We start from the raw sequence: 19,028 nt of genomic DNA, 5'->3' as shown, positions 1-19,028 counted from the left end.
ATGGATTCCATGATGTCAGCAGCTCCACTTTTTCCTTCCCTTCCCCAGTGAATCAGGGCATAAACTCAGCCATCTTTCCTCACATGAGAGTCCGCAGAGAGTTGCTCAAGTGTGCTCACAAGTTGTTCATTCATGTTTTCTCCTCTAGCTTCCTCAGTGAGCCGGTAAGACTCTGGAAAAATAATCTCACCTCTTCAATGGCTTCCAGTGCCCTCCATGAGATGACTCGACTTTGGAATGCCACCATGACTCCTTCTTAGAGTTTAACGACTGTAGGGAGGTTTGCAGAATAGCTGAGGAGAAGACACAGTGCCTAATGTCAGCCCTAGATGCTTCTAGACACTACTTTAGTCCTAAGTATCATAAAACCATGCTTAAAAGTCTCTCCTTAAACTTCGGATTCAAACTGCTGGGAAGGGGAGGGAAGGTTCTGAGACCACACGGACTTAGACTCGGTGTCATTGCCCTTATGATTTATTATAACTTTTTTACCTATTTCTGTGTCCCAGGTATCAGGCCTCCTCTTTATATTTTTGATCCAAAACAAAAGCCTCATGCATACTGAGCCATGCAAATATCACATGGCCTAATTGGAGTGGGGCTGTATGTCCACGTCTCCTCTGCCCCTGCTGTGCTGTGGATCAGCTGTGACCCAAACTATCCTGATGTAAGATAGGAATTCAGGGGACTGGAAATGTTCTTTGGCCTCGGGTGGTCAGAGCAGAAAAGGAATAACAGGTGGCACTTGATTTTTGCTGGAAGGATAATTAGAGTCCTGTAGAAGGGAAGGAAAAGGAAGATCAAATCCACTTACCAAGTAAAATGGTGGTGTAACGAATGTTGGGGTTCCAATGCTTTTCCTGCTTCAGGACCCAGGCACCCATTTCCACAGCTGCTGGGAGTGTTGGCTGCTGAAATTCACAGCTGAGTCCTTGTCCTGGAACTGACCTCAGCTCAAGGAACCCGTGTCACCCAATGTCATAGCCCCTTTGAAGGGACAAGCTGTACCCAATGATGAGTTAATGTGAAGGTACCCAGGCCAGTCTCTTCTACTCAACGTGAGACACCCCCAGGCATCAGCCTGGCTCCAGAGCTCCCCAAGGGTTTGGTTGAGGTCCCTGCTGCCACCGTGTCACCATTCAACTTCTTCCTCTGCCTTCTTTCCGATCCTCCGATCACTGCCTTACGGATGTTCCCCAGAGCACTTTCCCTTTAAAATCCCTGCTTCACAGTCTGTTTTACAGGAAACCCACCCAAGACAAAAGAGAAATAAAAGAAGATTTTCAGGGGACAGTGAATTTATCAAGCTAGCTAGAGTGAAAGTTTCATTGGGGTAGTAGCGTGGGGCCTGAGACTGGAAAAGGTTTACAGGGAGGCCCTTGAATGCCAGGCTATCATGTTAGGCATTTATCAAGGGTAACCAGGTCAGTAAATAGGTGGCCCCTGGGCTCACAGCAGCTCCTCCATTCTGTACCTGGAGTGTGCTGTCTTCCCCACTGCATTCCAGCTGATTAGAAAATCCTTCTCTAGACTGAGAATCAGTCTGATTCATATGTCGTGAAGCCTACACCCAGCCCAGCCATATAGTTTTAGAAGCAATTTAATATCATTCTAGATTCTAATAGGAACTTCTTACTCATTGAGACTTGAGACATGTTTGTTAATCAAGACTATTTTTCCAATAGTCGTTTGAGATACAAACTTTAATGCTACCCTGAGGTGGAAATTAAAGGTGTCGAGAACAAAAGAATCCATGTAGGTGCTGAATATATGTCCACCATTAAGAAATTTCTTTTGGAAGACCCCTTGCTTGAGAATGTATTGAAATAGGCTTACCTTTTTTTTTTGTTTTTTTTTAGGCTAATCTTTTAAAAACAATGTTATCAGATGGGATAACACACATATAGGACGAATAAATAATAGGATTTTTAAAATATACTGAATGATGATACACGGTTTGACATAAAATATCACCTTTTCAATTTTGATTCTTCCCCAATATCACTGCCACGATACATTGCAGCATCATGAAGGTCTGTGAAGTCTTACCAAACACATCTTCATCATGGTCAGTGAGGGTCTGCGCGTTGACTCACGTATCACGTGTTACTTGAGTAGTGTGACTGCACCACCTCGTCCGGGATGTACATTATTATTCAGAGTTCCACCTTTGGCCTTCAAAAGAGACAGGGTCAGTCTATCTTTAAATAATTTTGTAACAATGTTTCTCTCGTAAGTTGGATTTCAACCAAAGAAACAAAAGCAAAAATATTTACAACTGCATTCAAATTTCCGTGGCCTGAAAGACATTTTATGCATGGCGAATTTTCATCTTTCCCTGTCGTGGAACTGTAGCTGGAGGAAACAATGGTAAAAGGGTCAGTCAGCAGCTTCCGTTTCGTTAGAACATATGTCATGGTTTTATCTCTTGCTTCCTATTGTACATGTGGCCTGAAATGCAGAAGGAATCCTGGCAGATCATCAAGAAAAATCACTGTTTAAAAAGAAAAGGGGGGGCATGAAAAGAATATTCTCCTTTATCAGAGACAGCCCAGGAGGTATGTTATATGGGTGGGTGGTGTGCTTGCACGCGTGAGAGAGTCAGAGACAGAGACAGAGACAGAGACAGGGAGAATAAAAGTGCAATCTCTGAGATGTTTCCACTGGTCCTCATCACATGAGTTGACGTAAAAAGATGAACAAAGTACCCAGTGATCTTTGAGCAGCTTTTTGTCTTTGAGTCAGAATTTCAAATAGGACTTCATTTTTAATTTATATTGTCAGGGGCCCCATGATTTCCTACATTAAACACCCCATTTCTTCAAATGTAGCTATTGTGAGTGAGTCCATACCTAGGGCAAAGAGATGTTATTAGAATTCATAAACTAAAAACCTTCCACTTTGCATTATATATACTCCACCTGCACTTTTCTGTACAAATACTAATTCAATCCTAAATCTTAAGTCACTTTTTAAATATATATATATATATATATACACATATACATATACATATATACATGTATGTACATATATACATATATATATATATAAAACAGTTTGATAAATATGATGATTCAGTACCAGGTCTTAACAGAGGAAAGCAAACACATAATGATGAAGGTTGTATTACTACTGGAAGACTTAATTATAACAACAAACCTATCAGTGAGTAATTCAAAACACATAGCATTTTAGGCAGCGTCAAAGGTCTCTATATATTTAGTGGCCTTAAGGGCATCTTTGTATGACAGAATCGGACAGTAAGCACTGTTAATGACACTGGTGGTTAGAAAGACTCAATTATTTTATATCTACTGTGTTCAAGAAAACAGGAATTGTAAAATATTATAGAAAATTCTTAACAAACTTCTTAGAGAAAAGCCATTTGGCGCTTAAAAACACAAATACTTAATATCTGGAAAACTCACCAAAGCAGAAAGACGAGATATCCAAGAAATCTAAATAGCAGAGGCAATATTGTCCAAAAATACATACTAAAATCAAAGGCATATGCACTTTCCATATCTCTGCAGTTATCCAGGAGCACAGATAATATAATTAACAAGATACACGCATGCACGCAGGCACACACAGCCCAGCAATATAGCATCGACTCAAGAAGAAAACATATGCTTTAGGAGTGCTCACTGCATCTCATTGTTTGCCATTTGAGACAATGACCTGTTCTCTCTAAAAAGCAACTATTAGAGTATTACACTGAAATTGATGATTCCGTACTCAAAAAATCCCTTCTTGTCCAAAATATTAAGTGGAAGAGGCCATCTTTTGCTAAAGTTCTAAAACCTGTGTGATTAAGTCCATCCTATTTTACTTTAAAAAAAAATGTTTATTTATTTATTGAGAGAGAGAGAGAGAGAGAGGGAATGAACAGAGGAGGGGCAAAGGGAGAGGGAGAGGGAGAGACAGAATCCCAAGCTGGCTCTGTGCTGAGAGTGTAAGCCTGACGCAGGGCTGGATCTCATGACCTGAACCGTGAGATCGTGACCTGAGCCGAATCAAGGGTTGGACGCTTAAACTACTGAGCCACCCAGGTGCCCCACATTTTAGTTTTTAAGAAAAAAACCCAAACATTTATTGACCAGGGTTTTCTGCCTGAGTATGCTGTGACTCTCTGGAAGAAACCAAGTCTGCTTCACTAGCATCTAGGTTTATCCCTTCAAAATCGGCCATCATATGTTGTGGTTTTATCTTTTAAAAAAAAATTTTTTTTAACGTTTATTTATTTTTGAGACAGAGAGAGACAGAGCATGAACGGGGGAGGGTCAGAGAGAGGGAGACACAGAATCTGAAACAGGCTCCGGGCTCTGAGCTGTCAGCACAGAGCCCGACGCGGGGCTTGAACTCACTGACGGGGAGATCGTGACCTGAGCCGAAGTCGGACGCTTAAACGACTGAGCCACCCAGGTGCCCCTATCTTTTTTTTTTTTTTTTTTAATTTCATTCTGTAGTGAAAGGTCAGTATGTTTTTTAAAATAATATTTTACAGGAATATAAAGTAATAATGGCACTTAGAAAAGTATAGATGTTCAGGAGGAAACGGGGTAGTCGTTAAAAAAAATGAACACGAGGAGTTGCTTTTTCCTTAAATGTGCAAAATATCACAGGGAAGTTTGGGACTCTGCGGGCTCATGCTCACACTGTGGATTCAGCTTGCGAGGACGGCTTCTTCCTCTTTTCTCATTCCCGTTTACCACCTCCTCGTTTGCACTCTGTTTTACGTTTTCCAGAACAGCAGCATGACAAAGACTTGCTTTTAGTCTTCGAAAACACTACTAGCAACAAAAAGATGGGACTAACCTTTCCCATTCCGGGCAATTCTTCCACCCGGCAGATATTTTAAGACTTCACAGAAATTGAGTACTCTTTTTTCCTTTTCTTTTTTTTTTTTCGAAATCTAGTCCAAACCTACTAAAACATTCACCGTGCTTGCTGCCTAATGCATTTATTCATGCCCTCTATATATTCTCCTCTATAACCTCTTCCTTTGCGTCTTCATTTTAATAATATTGCTTATGTGAAAACTGCTGGGTAAATTATTCAATTTTTTTCCTATTATCCAGTATATCTGCAATAAAACTGATGAACTATCTCTGTAAATACATTTATAATAATTTAAGTTAGTCTTCGCTGCTTATTTGTCTGCCTGCCTGCCTGTCTCTCTTTATCTAGCTCTTACACACCCTTCTCAAGCCTTTGGCCAGGGTAGACTTGAAGTACTTTGTGTCTGTTTGTTACATAATGAAGACAAGCTGCTAAGTAGATGCAAATGCTAATTCTGTAGTTACTTTTCATTTCACATGAAATTTCATTAGTGTTAAGTATGGAAAATTAATTACTCCTTAATCACAAGTCCACAGAACTTAATCACCAACTACAAATAACTATGTTAAAGGGTAATGCTATGGATTAACCATAAATCAACAAAGCAGGCAAATTTTGCATTAAGGCCAAAATTTAGGTGGGTACTCATGACCTCTAGACGCTAAATAAAAAAAAAAAAAATAGTTACGATCTCTGTGCTAGAACAATATTTTTTCAAGGATTTAGTTTTTCAGTCACTACACACACACACACACACACACTCAGAAGATAAAATAATCTCTCAAATTGTTTACAGTTTACTAGGGACACTGGAAAGAGATGAACACTTTAAGTCTCTTCACAGGTGTTTTGAAACCATAAGAGGAGGAGTAGCTAACTGACCCTTTGCGTGGTCATGGGACCAGAGAAAGTTAAGCAGAAACCCTAATATATTTACCCATATCATATCATCCCTTGTTTATCTTTTCTCCACTCTCTTCAGTAGGACTTGTTTTTTTTTTTTGTTTTTTTGTTTTTTTGGTTTTTTTAATGATCAAATCACTGATGTGCTGCAGTCTTCATACTGGTTGGCAGCTGGGGAGAGCCCATTGTTAGCATCTCTTCCCAACTCTGAATTTTGTTACATCATGTTAATTCGTCACTTGAAATTGTTGATGGTAACAGTGTTTACACCATGGGAATTGGCATATGCTACTAAGCAGACCTTAAAAAAAAATTCCTCCAGGGGCGCCTGGGTGGCACAGGCGGTTAAGCGTCCGACTTCAGCCAGGTCACGATCTCGCGGTCCGTGAGTTCGAGCCCCGCGTCAGGCTCTGGGCTGATGGCTCGGAGCCTGGAGCCTGTTTCCGATTCTGTGTCTCCCTCTCTCTCTGCCCCTCCCCCGTTCATGCTCTGTCTCTCTCTGTCCCAAAAATAAAATAAAAAACGTTGAAAAAAAAATTAAAAAAAAAAAAAAAATTCCTCCAAAGAGCAAGTTGTTAAACGTTTACCAGCACACCACCTGGCCAGGAAATGTAGCATTCCTTGAATCTACTGGAAAACTTAGTGGGGGATAATGAGACAGGACACTTTTTCCGATATCTGTAAGGTATGGTCCATGATAAAGCAAAGGTTAGAATTATAAATAAGACAGTATACTTGCTTTCTTAGAAATCACAATAAGGGGAATAAGATAAGTCATCAATCTATCTCAAGACCAAATCAGTTTAAAAAGTTTAAGAGAGGAAGGCTAGAAAGACTGCTCCAAAAATACATTTCAATGGCTGTGATTGGTCTATGGATTGTTGGGTCATTAGGATCCCATACTTACTGTCACATAAAGTCTGTGGGTCATTCAGGCAAGAATGTTTTCTTGGGGGATGAAGTTTCTCAGAGAGTTTTCATCAACTTGTCATCCATCTGTGGAGATTCTATCCAATGCCAGCAATAGAAACAGATAGTGTAGGGACGCCTGGGTGGCTCAGTTGGTTAAGCACCCAACTTTTGATTTTGGCTCAGGTCATGATCTCATTATTTGTGAGATCAAGCCCCACACTGACAGTGCAGGGCCTGCTTGGGATTGTCTCTCTTCCTCTCTCTCTGCCCCATCCCCCCACTCTCAAAATAAATAAATAAACTTAAAAAAAGAGAAAGAAACAGATAGTGTAACATAGTGTTTAAGAATGTTTGTATAGGCTTCTGAGTGCCTTGGTTCAAATACTTCATTATTATACAGTGCTGGGAAAGTTATGTTAATTCTCTGCTTCATACTCCTCTTTCTTAAAGTTAGAATAGTACTTATACTCAAATCATAGAATTTTTTTGAAGATGAATTAAAGATGTGAAAGCACTCAGGACCTGCCTGGCATATCCTGTATACTCAAATGTTGTCCATTGTCTTTATCAACACATATTCACAAGGACAGTAGCTTCCACAAAGTGGATTAGGCATGATCAGATCCTATCATTATGAATACTTTCAGAACTTCCAGAAGTCATTGCTAATCCTTGAGCTTGACAAATACGAAGATTAGCCATAGCATATTGGGTATTTGCCCAATTTCTCTGCAATTATCCCTGAATATTTGTGATACTATCTTCACCTTTTTCTAGCATTATGAACAAATTCAGTAGATATGAATTCACTTGTATTGTTAAATTTACTTATTCAATGAGAGGGGAAAGTCACAGATCTGGAAATACAATGAAGCTGACCTCATAACATGATATTATAAAGATAAGGTTGACATGTTTTTGGAAAGACATTAGAACTTAAAAAAAGACCTAGAACTTGTCTTTTACCTCACTGGTCATGGAGTTATTCACCACCTGCCAGTTCCTATGAAGTCTTTGTTGAAAAACAAGAGAGAAAAAGTGACCCTTCAACACAGAATGTTTACTTCATTTCCAGATCTGCTTCTTGTATTCTGGGAATCCCACTGTGAGGCCTGCTCACAGATACAGATGTGGCTGGAGCTGGAGTCATTGCTGAGACATAATGTAGGCATTCGTGGTGATTAGTGAATCATTTATAAAATTCCTTGGAAGTGAAAACCTGCTCCATAGGGCCTAAATCCATAAGACCCAAGAACCATAAATCACCTCTATAAAGAGCCTATACATACTCCACATACATATTATACACACATTTGTGGAGTGAAGGTTGGGTAGAGCATGGGAAGAACAGAAAGTGACCAGGGTTCTTGTATGCAGTTAACAAAATCATGGATTATTGTGCAAACCCTTAAGGATATACTTAGATGCCACGGTATAGATACTGGCGTAACAATCAGGACCTATGTTTTGATCCCAGCGCTACCACTGATTTGCTAAGGGGTTGCGCAAATCACTGGATTTGGGTTTCCTTTTTTTAAGGTATTGGCTTAGACACATGGTTTTAAAACTGTTCTGAGAAGCCCTTGGTACCCCCAACAGAGGGATCTTGGGGATGGCATTCAGAGGGCAGCAATATCAGTACTCAGGAGTCCAGGCTACCTCTCCCTGACCACCACTTCCATCAATTTTACAGATTAAATATTTACAAGTTTTTGGGGTGCCTGGGTGGCTCAGTCGGTTGGGCGTCCGACTTCGGCTCAGGTCATGATCTCGCTGTCCGTGAGTTCGAGCCCCGCGTCGGGCTCTGGGCTGATGGCTCAGAGCCCGGAGCCTGTTTCGGATTCTGTGTCTCCTTCTCTCTCTGACCCTCCCCCGTTCATGCTCTGTCTCTCTCTGTCTCAAAAATAAATAAACGTTAAAAAAAAATTAAATATTTACAAGTTTTTTAAAATACTTGCTGTGCATAATTAAAATATATATATATATATATATATATATATATATATATATATATATATATCACTGGTGGGACGCCTGGGTGGCTCAGTTGGTTAGGTGACTGACTTCGGCTTAGGTCATGATCTCACAGATCTCACATAGTAAATAAATGTTAAAAAAATTAAAAAAAAAATCATTGGTTAAAAGTTGAAAACCACTGAACTGGTTCAGTTTTAAAGGTTCGAGACTCTTTACAGTTTCCCATCACTAGTTTAGGAGGTGATACTTCGTGTAATACTAAAATTAGCTCATACTACTTAGATTACCTAGATTTATAATTAATTAGTACCTAGATGACTATATAGAACTCTGATGAAATGAAAAAAACAGGGGGTGAACATTCAGCAGGGTTGAGATCTTTTCAACACTTTAATTTTTTTTTTAACGTTTATTTATTATTGAGAGACAGAGAGACACAGAGCGTGAGCAGGGGAGGGGTAGAGAGAGGAGGAGACACAGAATCCGAAGTAGGCTTCAGGCTCTGAGCTGTCAGCACAGAGCCTGCCGCGGGGCTCAAACTCATGATCTGTGAGATCGTGACCTGAGCCGAAGTCAGCCGCCTGACCAACTGAGCCACCCAGGCACCCCTAGATCTTTTCAATACTTTAAATGCTACAAGTTTACAAAAGAAAAATATTATCTTCTATTACTTTTAAGGCATCTTTCATTTCGTTCCCCTTTTCCATCTGATGTGGTTTATCTCAGAATTCAATACTGGAAAGTACTGTAAGGAACCTATTATTTTACAGAGGAGTGCCTAGAGTTATTCGAAGTAGCTCGAGGAGGTATTCCATCTCCAGGTTCTTTCCATCATACACTTTGGCCAAAGAATAAATATGTAATCCACCTGAAGCAACCATATGGAGATTCTTAACCACATTCCCCCCGACCTTTCTCTGTCTGTCTCTGTCTCTCTCTCCCTCTTTCCTTCTTTGCTTTCCTTTCTCTTCTTTCTTCCTTTTCTTTCTTTCTTTCTTTCTTTCTTTCTTTCTTTCTTTCTTTCTTTCCTCTTTCTTTTCTTTTTCTTTCTCTCTTCTTTCTTTCTCTTTCTTTTCTTTCTTTCTTTCTTTCTTTCTTTCTTTCTTTCTTTCTTTCATTTACTAAACAATTTTTAAATTTCCACAAAAAGCCCAGCACGCTACTAGTACTGGAAATTTGCAATTATATAAGCCCTGGTACATATCTTATGAAATAGTCTGGAAGAGGAGACAGACAAGTAAACCACTTATATGAGTATAGAGTGCTAGGTCCTATGGGAGAAATATTCAAGTGCTGTTGAAACAAGAGGCAAGATTTTTAAATCAGAGAAGCAATTGGGAATGGTCATGGAGAAAGTGGCACTTGGAGTTTTACATTTTGAAGAATGAATAGAATTTGGGTAGACCAAAGTGTCTATGGGCTTGTAAATATGTGGCTAGGCAGGCCATGGAGGGAATATTCAAGATAGAAGAAAAAAAGACACAGATGCTTCCAACAGGTGCTGCATTGGAGGATCTGCAAGTATCTTAGTACATCTCTATAGAAGGGTGCATTTCAGGAAAGGGTGTTGGGAGATGAGAGCTATAGGGAGCAAAAACATCATAGAGGGTCTCGTAAGACAGAGTTCACAAGCATGAATTTTACCCTAAAAATGTTATGATGTTACACATAGCAACTGATCAAGGGGATGCCATCATCAGGTCTGTATCATAGAAAATAACCGGCTGGACTGGGTGGAGAGACTGGCAGAGGCCAGTCCCAAAATGGCAGAACCATAAGGATGTGCTTCTAGTAATCTAGAAGAAAGGGACGAGGGTTATAGTGTGTGCTAGAGAGAACTGACATCAGGGGATAAATCTTTTTGAAAAATTAATTAACCATTAACCCTGTCTCTGCTTACAGGGGTTTAAGAAAAATACGTGGTAAGAGACAGATTATTTTGGTCCTCCCAGGGACTTGGGTACACTTGAAGATAAAGATCGAAATCCTAAATCTGCAATTCCACACTTAACAAATACTCCCACAGATATTTCCATGGCATTAAATGCAGAAAATGTTTCCAGGAGAGTTAAATACAATATTTTTGTTTTCTTTTTACAGAGTAACAGATTGTTATGCTCTGACCTTGAGTTTCCTGTCTCTGGATGTTGGGTATGTTTTTGCCATTTTGGAGTCCATCGAATACCCTATAAGTTTAAAGAGATATACTAAGATAGAAATTAGCATTAGTTCAGGAAAGAGATTCACATCCATCAGATTAATCAAAACAGTCAACGTATTTGTTGTTTAGAACTAGTGGGGCACCTGGGTGGCTTAGTCAGTTAAGCATCCCACTTCAGCTCCTGCCATGATCTCATGGTTCACGGGTTCAAGCCCTGTGTCGGGCTCTGTACAGACAGCTCAGAGCCTGCAGCCTGCTTCAGATGCTGTGTCTCCCTCTCTCTCCGGCCCTCCACTGCTCACTCTGTCTCTCTCTTTCTCAAAAATAAAATAAAATGTTAAAAAAATTAGAACTAGCCGTATATGCTACGAACGATAGGGAAATGGGTACGGATGAGGAAAAGGACTTGTACTGTAAATTTTAACAAAATTTTATTTTGTTAAAACCAGGGGTTATAATGCTCATAGAGAAAAGGATATCTGAACATGCTTTTATTTATTTCGCTGGGAATACTCAGCTTGTATCACAGCCAGTGTCTCTCAAATTGTGGTGCCAAGATCAGCAACATCGGCCTCACCCGGGAACCTCTTAGAAAAGCAAATTCAGCAAACCCACTTCAGACGTACTGAAACAGAAACTCTACAGGGCAGAGGAGGTAGTAATCTGAGGTGTAACAAGCCTGCGGGGAGGTTCTGATGCACATCAAAGTTCGAGAAGCACTGTGACAGAGCTGTTATCCTACTGGTTGAGAGCATGGCCTCCGGAATCAGACAGACATACCTTCAACTTCTGGCTCTTCTACTAAGTAGATGTGATCTTGGGCAATTTACTTACCTTTTCTGAACTTTAGTCTCCTCATTTGTAACATGGGGATAAACATATTTCCTACGGCATCAGGTGGTTGTAGAGATTCAATGAGATCACTCACTCATTCATTCATTCATTCTGACTCATTGGGCTTCCTCGCAGGCACTCTTTTAGGCACTGGAGTTTCAATGGTGAATAAAAAAGATAGGTCTTTACTTGGGAGAGGAGGAGATATGCATTCCAGTGCCTTTCATGTTGCGCAGACTCATCACCCAGCCTGTCTGGCTCACAGAAAGCTTTCGACAAACATTATTCATGATGAGTATTAGCTAATTGTGTCTTTGAATCTGAATTCAAAAGCTATACCATTTTCAATGTTCTCTATTCATTGCTTTTGGAAACGTTGTTAAGATCAATAGAAGTGTGGCTGTTAAAAACCAAAAAAAAATAAAAAATAAAAAATAATGCTCCAGCTCTTAAAACAGAAAAAAACTTACAGACTGTAACTTATGAAAATGAAACTGCCACTAATTTAAAGGCAACACTTCACCCCAAAGAATATGGTGACAACTCCGGGGTTGGTGTTGAGGCCATTCTGAAATACTGCGTTTGTAAAGGATTTAGAACACCCCAAAGTTTCTGTCCTATTGCCTGCTGACCACATTAAAAAATGAACTGTTCCCATATTAAATGATGCTTGAAAGCTCTCTGTGTTTGATGGAGGGGAGCAATCTGCTGGGTGTCCAGGAAAAGCGGCTACAACTTTCTTAACAGCCTCTCTCATCTGGTGATGGAGGCCTAATCATTTAAATAAAAAAAGGGCAGAGAAAATGCTGAGAGGCAGTTTGATCTAACTCAACCTTTTCAAATGACTACACTAATTTTAAACATGTGAATTTAACTGTATGTTTGCCCCTCTATAAACAGGGCGAACAAACAGTATATCATTTTTACACTTGAACTGTATTATGATTTTAATGCAGGCTCAGGTGAGGTGAGGTCAGAAGATACAATTAAATGGATCTGGTACCAGCTGGAGATTAGGCTCTCTTTAACCATGCTTGGGTGATTTATCCATCAACAACTCATGTACTGCTCCATAAAAATTGATATCTGTTTAAAAATAGGTATTAAAATACAGTGTACTTTTAAAATTAGAGACTAAAATATTGTGTAGTTGCCAGCAGGTAGTTTATTTAATATTCATGTGCAATATGAAACAGAAAGATTCCTGTTCTTGGAATAAATATCTATTAGAATAAATTTGCCCTAGTTACTAATATATGTGGCGTTTCCGTGCTTGGTCAAGTCCTTGGAAACAAATGCAGAAACAAACTTTCAAATCATTTGCAATCTCGCTAGCATGTGGAATGGTGACATGTTATAACCTCACTTCCTAAATAACTCTATCTGTTCCTAAATAATCCTTCCTCAAGGATTTATTTCAGTGTTTTTCCAAGAAAGGCTGTTTAAAAACAAAAACAGGGATAAAAAGGAAACAGAAATGCCAAGTACATGGATTTATTAAGAGGAAATGCAAAATCTGGGTGCTTTTCTATATTCTACTGTAAACTATGAACAGTAGATTTCAGTCTTGTAGTCGAATTTCGTTCCTAATAGATGTTAATTCAAATATTTGGATTTTCAGCGTCTGAAGCCAACTTGGAGCTCTAAGTAAAGGGCAATCATTTGTCTACTAATATGCATATCAAAAACTTAAACAAATGAGCATTTAAAAGTAATATTTGATTAACCATTCGCTGAAAGAAAAGTAATTCTGCCTGTCTAATCTAGTAATTTATATAGTTTAGTGATTTGCTTGTCAATAAGGAACAAATTGCCCTAATATATTACTGTAATGCTTCATTTTCATTAAGACATCTGCCAACTTTTCAAAAAACCTTTTCCATTTGGGACTTGACTTATAATTGTAGAGTCCCTTGGGGGAATTTCAATATTATTCTAATCAATTTTATCCACAATACACAATATGGATGATTACATCGCAATGTAATTTCCAAAGTTACCTTCTCGCATTAGTCATTTGCAAAGAGAGAGGACACTGCCAATGTCTCCAGAACATATTTTAGAAAAGAATAGAAACTCACTGCAGCAATGGAGCAAAGAATATTTTTCATCATTTGAATGCATCACAACATGAATATGTATATGTACAGATATGCTTATATAATTTACAACCACACTTCTAAGCTTTATGGTCTATAACATTTATATGTTATTTTTATGCAATCAGCTGATAATGGATTTTACAGCCACAAGACTCAAAAGTCGAAAAGTCCTCCAAGATGATCTTCCTGTGTGTGGACTCCTGTGATAAGGCCATGGTCTTTTTTTCTCTTTTTTATAATAGAGGGAGGGGGATCACAGTCCCAGGGAAAGCCAGAACAAGAAAAGGGGTCTTAGTCCTACTCCAAATTGAATCAAGGCTCCCAAAGAGTCATTCAACTAGCCTCTATCCATAACAAGGGTAATATTTTGGCTTTCATCTTTACTTTTTATTTCATTTCTCAACTTCTCCTGACCCAGGTGTGTGAAAGTTATACTGCTTGTGGAGAGATGGCTCCCAGACCTGCCCCCATCATCATTATGGTTGTCTTCCCATGGGCATCTCATCTATTTTTAAGACTATAAACATACCCCTACCATGTCAGAGAAATCCACCTTCACTTTAGCAGTGAGTATTAAGGAGCATACAAGAGGCAACAAATAGGTCTGCTAAATACCTTAAATGTATAGAAAGAAAAGGAAATCAGAATAACAAATAATAAACCTTCTGGTGAAGAGCAAGCCACTGGCATTCTGAGGAAAGTCAAAGGTTTCTGGGTTTCTGCTTCTCTTACCAACCTCTTCTGACTCCCATTTTTTTTTAAATTTTTTTTTTTTTCAACGTTTTTTATTTATTTTTGGGACAGAGAGAGACAGAGCATGAACGGGGGAGGGGCAGAGAGAGAGGGAGACACAGAATCGGAAACAGGCTCCAGGCTCCGAGCCATCAGCCCAGAGCCTGACGCGGGGCTCGAACTCACAGACCGCGAGATCGTGACCTGACTGAAGTCGGATGCTCAACCGACTGCGCCACCCAGGCGCCCCTGACTCCCATTTTTTTAAGCACCGGTGGGGAGTAGCAAAAATGAACTCTAAATCTCAGGTTTCTACCTCAAGTTTGTTTCCTATTTTAAAATGTATTTATAAGTTGTTTCAACCAATCATTTTTATTTTAAAGCTTTATTTATTTATTTATTTATTTAATGTTTATCTTTGACAGAGAGAGAGAGAGAGAGAGAGAGAGAAGCAGAGAGACAGGGAGACACAGAATCTGAAGTGGGCTCCAGGCTCTGAGCTGTCAGCACAGAGCCTGACACGGGTCGCAAACTAAGGAATAGCGCGATGAAGACCTGAGTTGAAGTCAGACGCTTAATGGGACTGAGACACCCAGGCCCCTTAAAGATTTTTTTAAGCTTGTAATATTACTATGAGATTGAATGAATTACACTGAACACTTGGCTACTACTTCCCAACCAAACTAGGTACAAATTCATCCCCCAAAGTAATAAAGTTGTCATTAACAACATTTATTAAATACTTACCAAACACAAGATAATTCCTAGAACATATATGAGGAAAATTTTAAGACAATACCTGTAAAAGAAGTCTTCAAAAACTAGAAAGACACATATTGTTTGTTGCTAAGGAGATTCAATATGTTAGGGCTTGTTATTCTATTTAAATTAATTCAATCTTCATCAAGACAATCCTGATAAAATATTACCAAGTATTTTTTTTTTAACTTGCAAAAATAAGCTTATCTGAAAAAATAAACTTGGAGTTTACGGACAAGGGGGGGTAATATTCCAGTCTGGGAAAATGGATGGGCTAAGTTTTATGGGCAGCAATTCGGAAAGGATGTTCAGGAGATGATAGACACATTTGGTGGGTCCCAGAATTCATATAGGAAAGAAGAAGATTAGATTATAAAGATAGAAGGGACCCAGATGGGAGAGAACTTTTGATTCTAAACTAAGTACAGGGACTTGCTTTGCAAAGGGAAATAATTTAAGAGTTTTGAGCCAGGGAATTACACGTGGAAAGAGCTACTTAAGAGCAGCCTCGCGGTAGTGTGCATGATGGATTGGAAGGGGAAGAGACTCTAGACAGGCAGAATAGTTCGAAGGCTATTGAAATAATCTATGCATGAAATGGTAAAGGCCCAGAATAAAATCATATAATTTATAAATGGAGGGACCTTCAGATCATCTGAAGTGCAATGGCTTTCAAGCTTTTTTTAACCATGAGCCATAGTTAGGAAATGTGTTTTCCTTACACGCGCATACGTAGAAAACAAAAAAGTTTAACAGGACATTTATCCTTAATATTTATGATGACATTTGACATTTTTTTTGCTCCATTCTTTTTTAAATTTTAGAAAATGCTGATGGAAACACATTATATTTATTTTAAGATTTTCGAACAGGTTGTGACTCACTGTTTGTCAAATATGGCTCAGGTGCAGCCCTTTTACTTTTCGGAAGAGAAACTAAGATACAAAGAAACGAAGAGACTTGCTCAGGGCCTCAGTGCCGGTGACTGGAAGCCAGGTCCTCCATGAATATTACAGTCAGGATGGCACCATGGGAGAAAAATATCTGAGAGTGATTTTAGAGAAGAGATAGGCAAGATAACGCGACTGACTGTGCTCTATTAAAGTCAACTGAGGCTCTATTCCTAATTAATTGGGTAAACAGATTTGCCATAGAATCACAGGTATCTGAAGAAAGAACTGTCTTGAGAGAAATCTAGGAGTTCACACTGAAGTTAAGAGGGTAGAGGGATAGGCAAAGTGCCCAGCAGGCAGGGCGAGCTGCAAGAGTATATAGTACTCAAATGGCAACTCTTGTAGGTCATCTGTCCGGGAATGACCAGAAGGTTTCCAACATGGTAATTGTATATTGAAGGGGGACTGGGTGGTTCAGTAGGTTAAGTGTCGGACTTCAGCTCAGGTCACGATCTTGTGGTTTGTGGGTTCAAGCCCCACACTGGGCTGTCTGCTGTCAGTGCAGAGCCTGCTTTGGATTTTCTGCCTCCCTCTCTCTCTCTGACCCTGAATGCTCTCTTTCTCTCTTTCTCAAAAATAAATAAACATTAAAAAAAAAATAATTGTATACTGAATACCTCTCCTATTCATGGCCCTCCCATGGACCACTCCATTCAATGGTAAGTAAAATCAGGTTCCTCTATGTGAGAAGTTCTTTTTTTTTTTTTTTTTAATGTTTATTTATTTATTTTCAGAGAGAGAGTGCATGTGCTTGCAGGAGAGGGGCAAGGGAGAGAGAGAAAGAATCCCAAGCAGGCTCTGAGATATCAGCACAAAGCCTGATGCGGGGCTCAAACTCACAAACCTTGAGATCATCACCTGAGTCCAAACCAAGAGTCAGACGCTTAACCGACTGAACCACCCAGGCACCCCTATGTGAGAAGTTCTTATTCAACAGTTTGTTGATAGTAATACACTTCCTTGGAATTGAACCACTACTGTTGCTGAAAATTCATCAACATCCATTTATAACACTTTCAAATCATTTTTAAAACTTAAAAAAAATTAATAATCTACACAGCTGGATCCAATATCTTTACACTGGAGTTTACACCAACTCGTATTATTTTTTTCAGCCCTAATGCATTTGGGTGTGTGTGTGTGTGTGTGTGTGTGTGTGTATACATGCGTGTGAACTGCGTTTCCTTTTTACTTCTACCAATGTTCTTTAAGATGGCAGGTTGCCTCTTACCGGCTTGATTCTGAAAAGAAACAGCTTCTGACAGGGAGATGAGCAGCTGGCTGGCAGCTTACGGCAACTCTGTTATTTTGCATCGGTGCAGCATTTTCACATAAAGGGCTGAAATACAGTCTGGGAATAGTCATGCGTTGCAAACAAACCCCACAAAGCTGGTTAGCGCTGAAGATGTTATACCTGCGCGTTGACTTCTTTCTAGGTGCTTCCCTTCCTTTAATGTTAATGACAGTGCTTTTCACGCTGCCCATTTGTGGGAGGAAGAAGGGGTGCTGCCCACCAGGTTTCTAGCACTGGAGTGTTGAGAAAAATCTGTAACGGTACCTGAAGTGGATCCAGGATTCCTCACAACAGATCCACTTGGACTTTTTTTTTTTTTTTTCTCTTTTACCCAAATAGCTTAGAGTTCCATCTTTGGGGCAAATGAAGCAGAGAAACTGACCATCAAAGGACTCAGAATTTATTTATTTATTTATTTATTTATTTAATTTTCCTAATCAATATATTCTTTTTTTTAATACATGAAATTTATTGTCAAATTGGTTTCCATACAACACCCAGTGCTCATCCCAAAAGATGCCCTCTTCGATATGCATCACCTATTCTCCCCTCCCTCCCACCCCCCATCAACCCTCAGTTTGTTCTCAGTTTTTAAGAGTCTCTTATGCTTTGTCTCTCTCCCACTCTAACCTCTTTTTTTTTTTTCTTCCCTTCCCCCATGGGTTTCTGTTAAGTTTCTCAGGATCCACATAAGAGTGAAACCATATGGTATCTGTCTTTCTGTATGGCTTATTTCACTTAGCATATCACTCTCCAGTTCCGTCCATGTTGCTACAAAGGGCCATATTTCATTCTTTCTCATTGCCACGTAGTACTCCATTGTGTATATAAGCCACAATTTCTTTAAAAGGACTCAGAATTTACACCATTAATGGTAATTACTGTTAATGGGGACAAGGCGGAACAAAAAGAAACTCCTGTTCTAAGTTTTATTCCAGGTCCCGAGATTCTTGTTACTCTGAATTCTTTAAGTTTGCATGGGCTTTGAACCTTTAAAATGAAGATATTGTTTCCTAACATATCAAATTTCCAGACCGCCTCAGAGATTTTCTAGACATCTGCCTGTTCTACTAACGAGATCCCTGACCATTGCCTTTCTGCACACTGCTCCATGCATTACTTGTGCTAAGTGACCATCATGGTGAGGTAGTCAGCTCATTTTAAGTTCCTTTAACCCAATGGGGCGCCTGGGTGGCGCAGTCGGTTAAGCGGCCGACTTCAGCCAGGTCACGATCTCGCGGTCTGTGAGTTCGAGCCCCGCGTCGGGCTCTGTGCTGACAGCTCGGAGCCTGGAGCCTGTTTCCAATTCTGTGTCTCCCTCTCTCTCTGCCCCTCCCCCGTTCATCCTCTGTGTCTCTCTGTCCCAAAAATAAATTAAAAACGTTGAAAAAAAAAAAAATAAGTTCCTTTAACCCATGGTTAAAATATACAGCTCACCTTTGCTACCCACAATACCTCACAATACCTCACAAGAAAGGGCATCCCAAAGAATCTGATAGCATGAGATGGAAGGTTATGCCACAAGAACAAAAGAAAGAGAGAAGTGGGAGACACCC

Source organism: Neofelis nebulosa, chromosome 2 (assembly GCF_028018385.1).
Source record: "Neofelis nebulosa isolate mNeoNeb1 chromosome 2, mNeoNeb1.pri, whole genome shotgun sequence".
Lineage (NCBI taxonomy): Eukaryota > Metazoa > Chordata > Mammalia > Carnivora > Felidae > Neofelis > Neofelis nebulosa.
Note: the sequence above shows the minus strand (reverse complement) of the source record.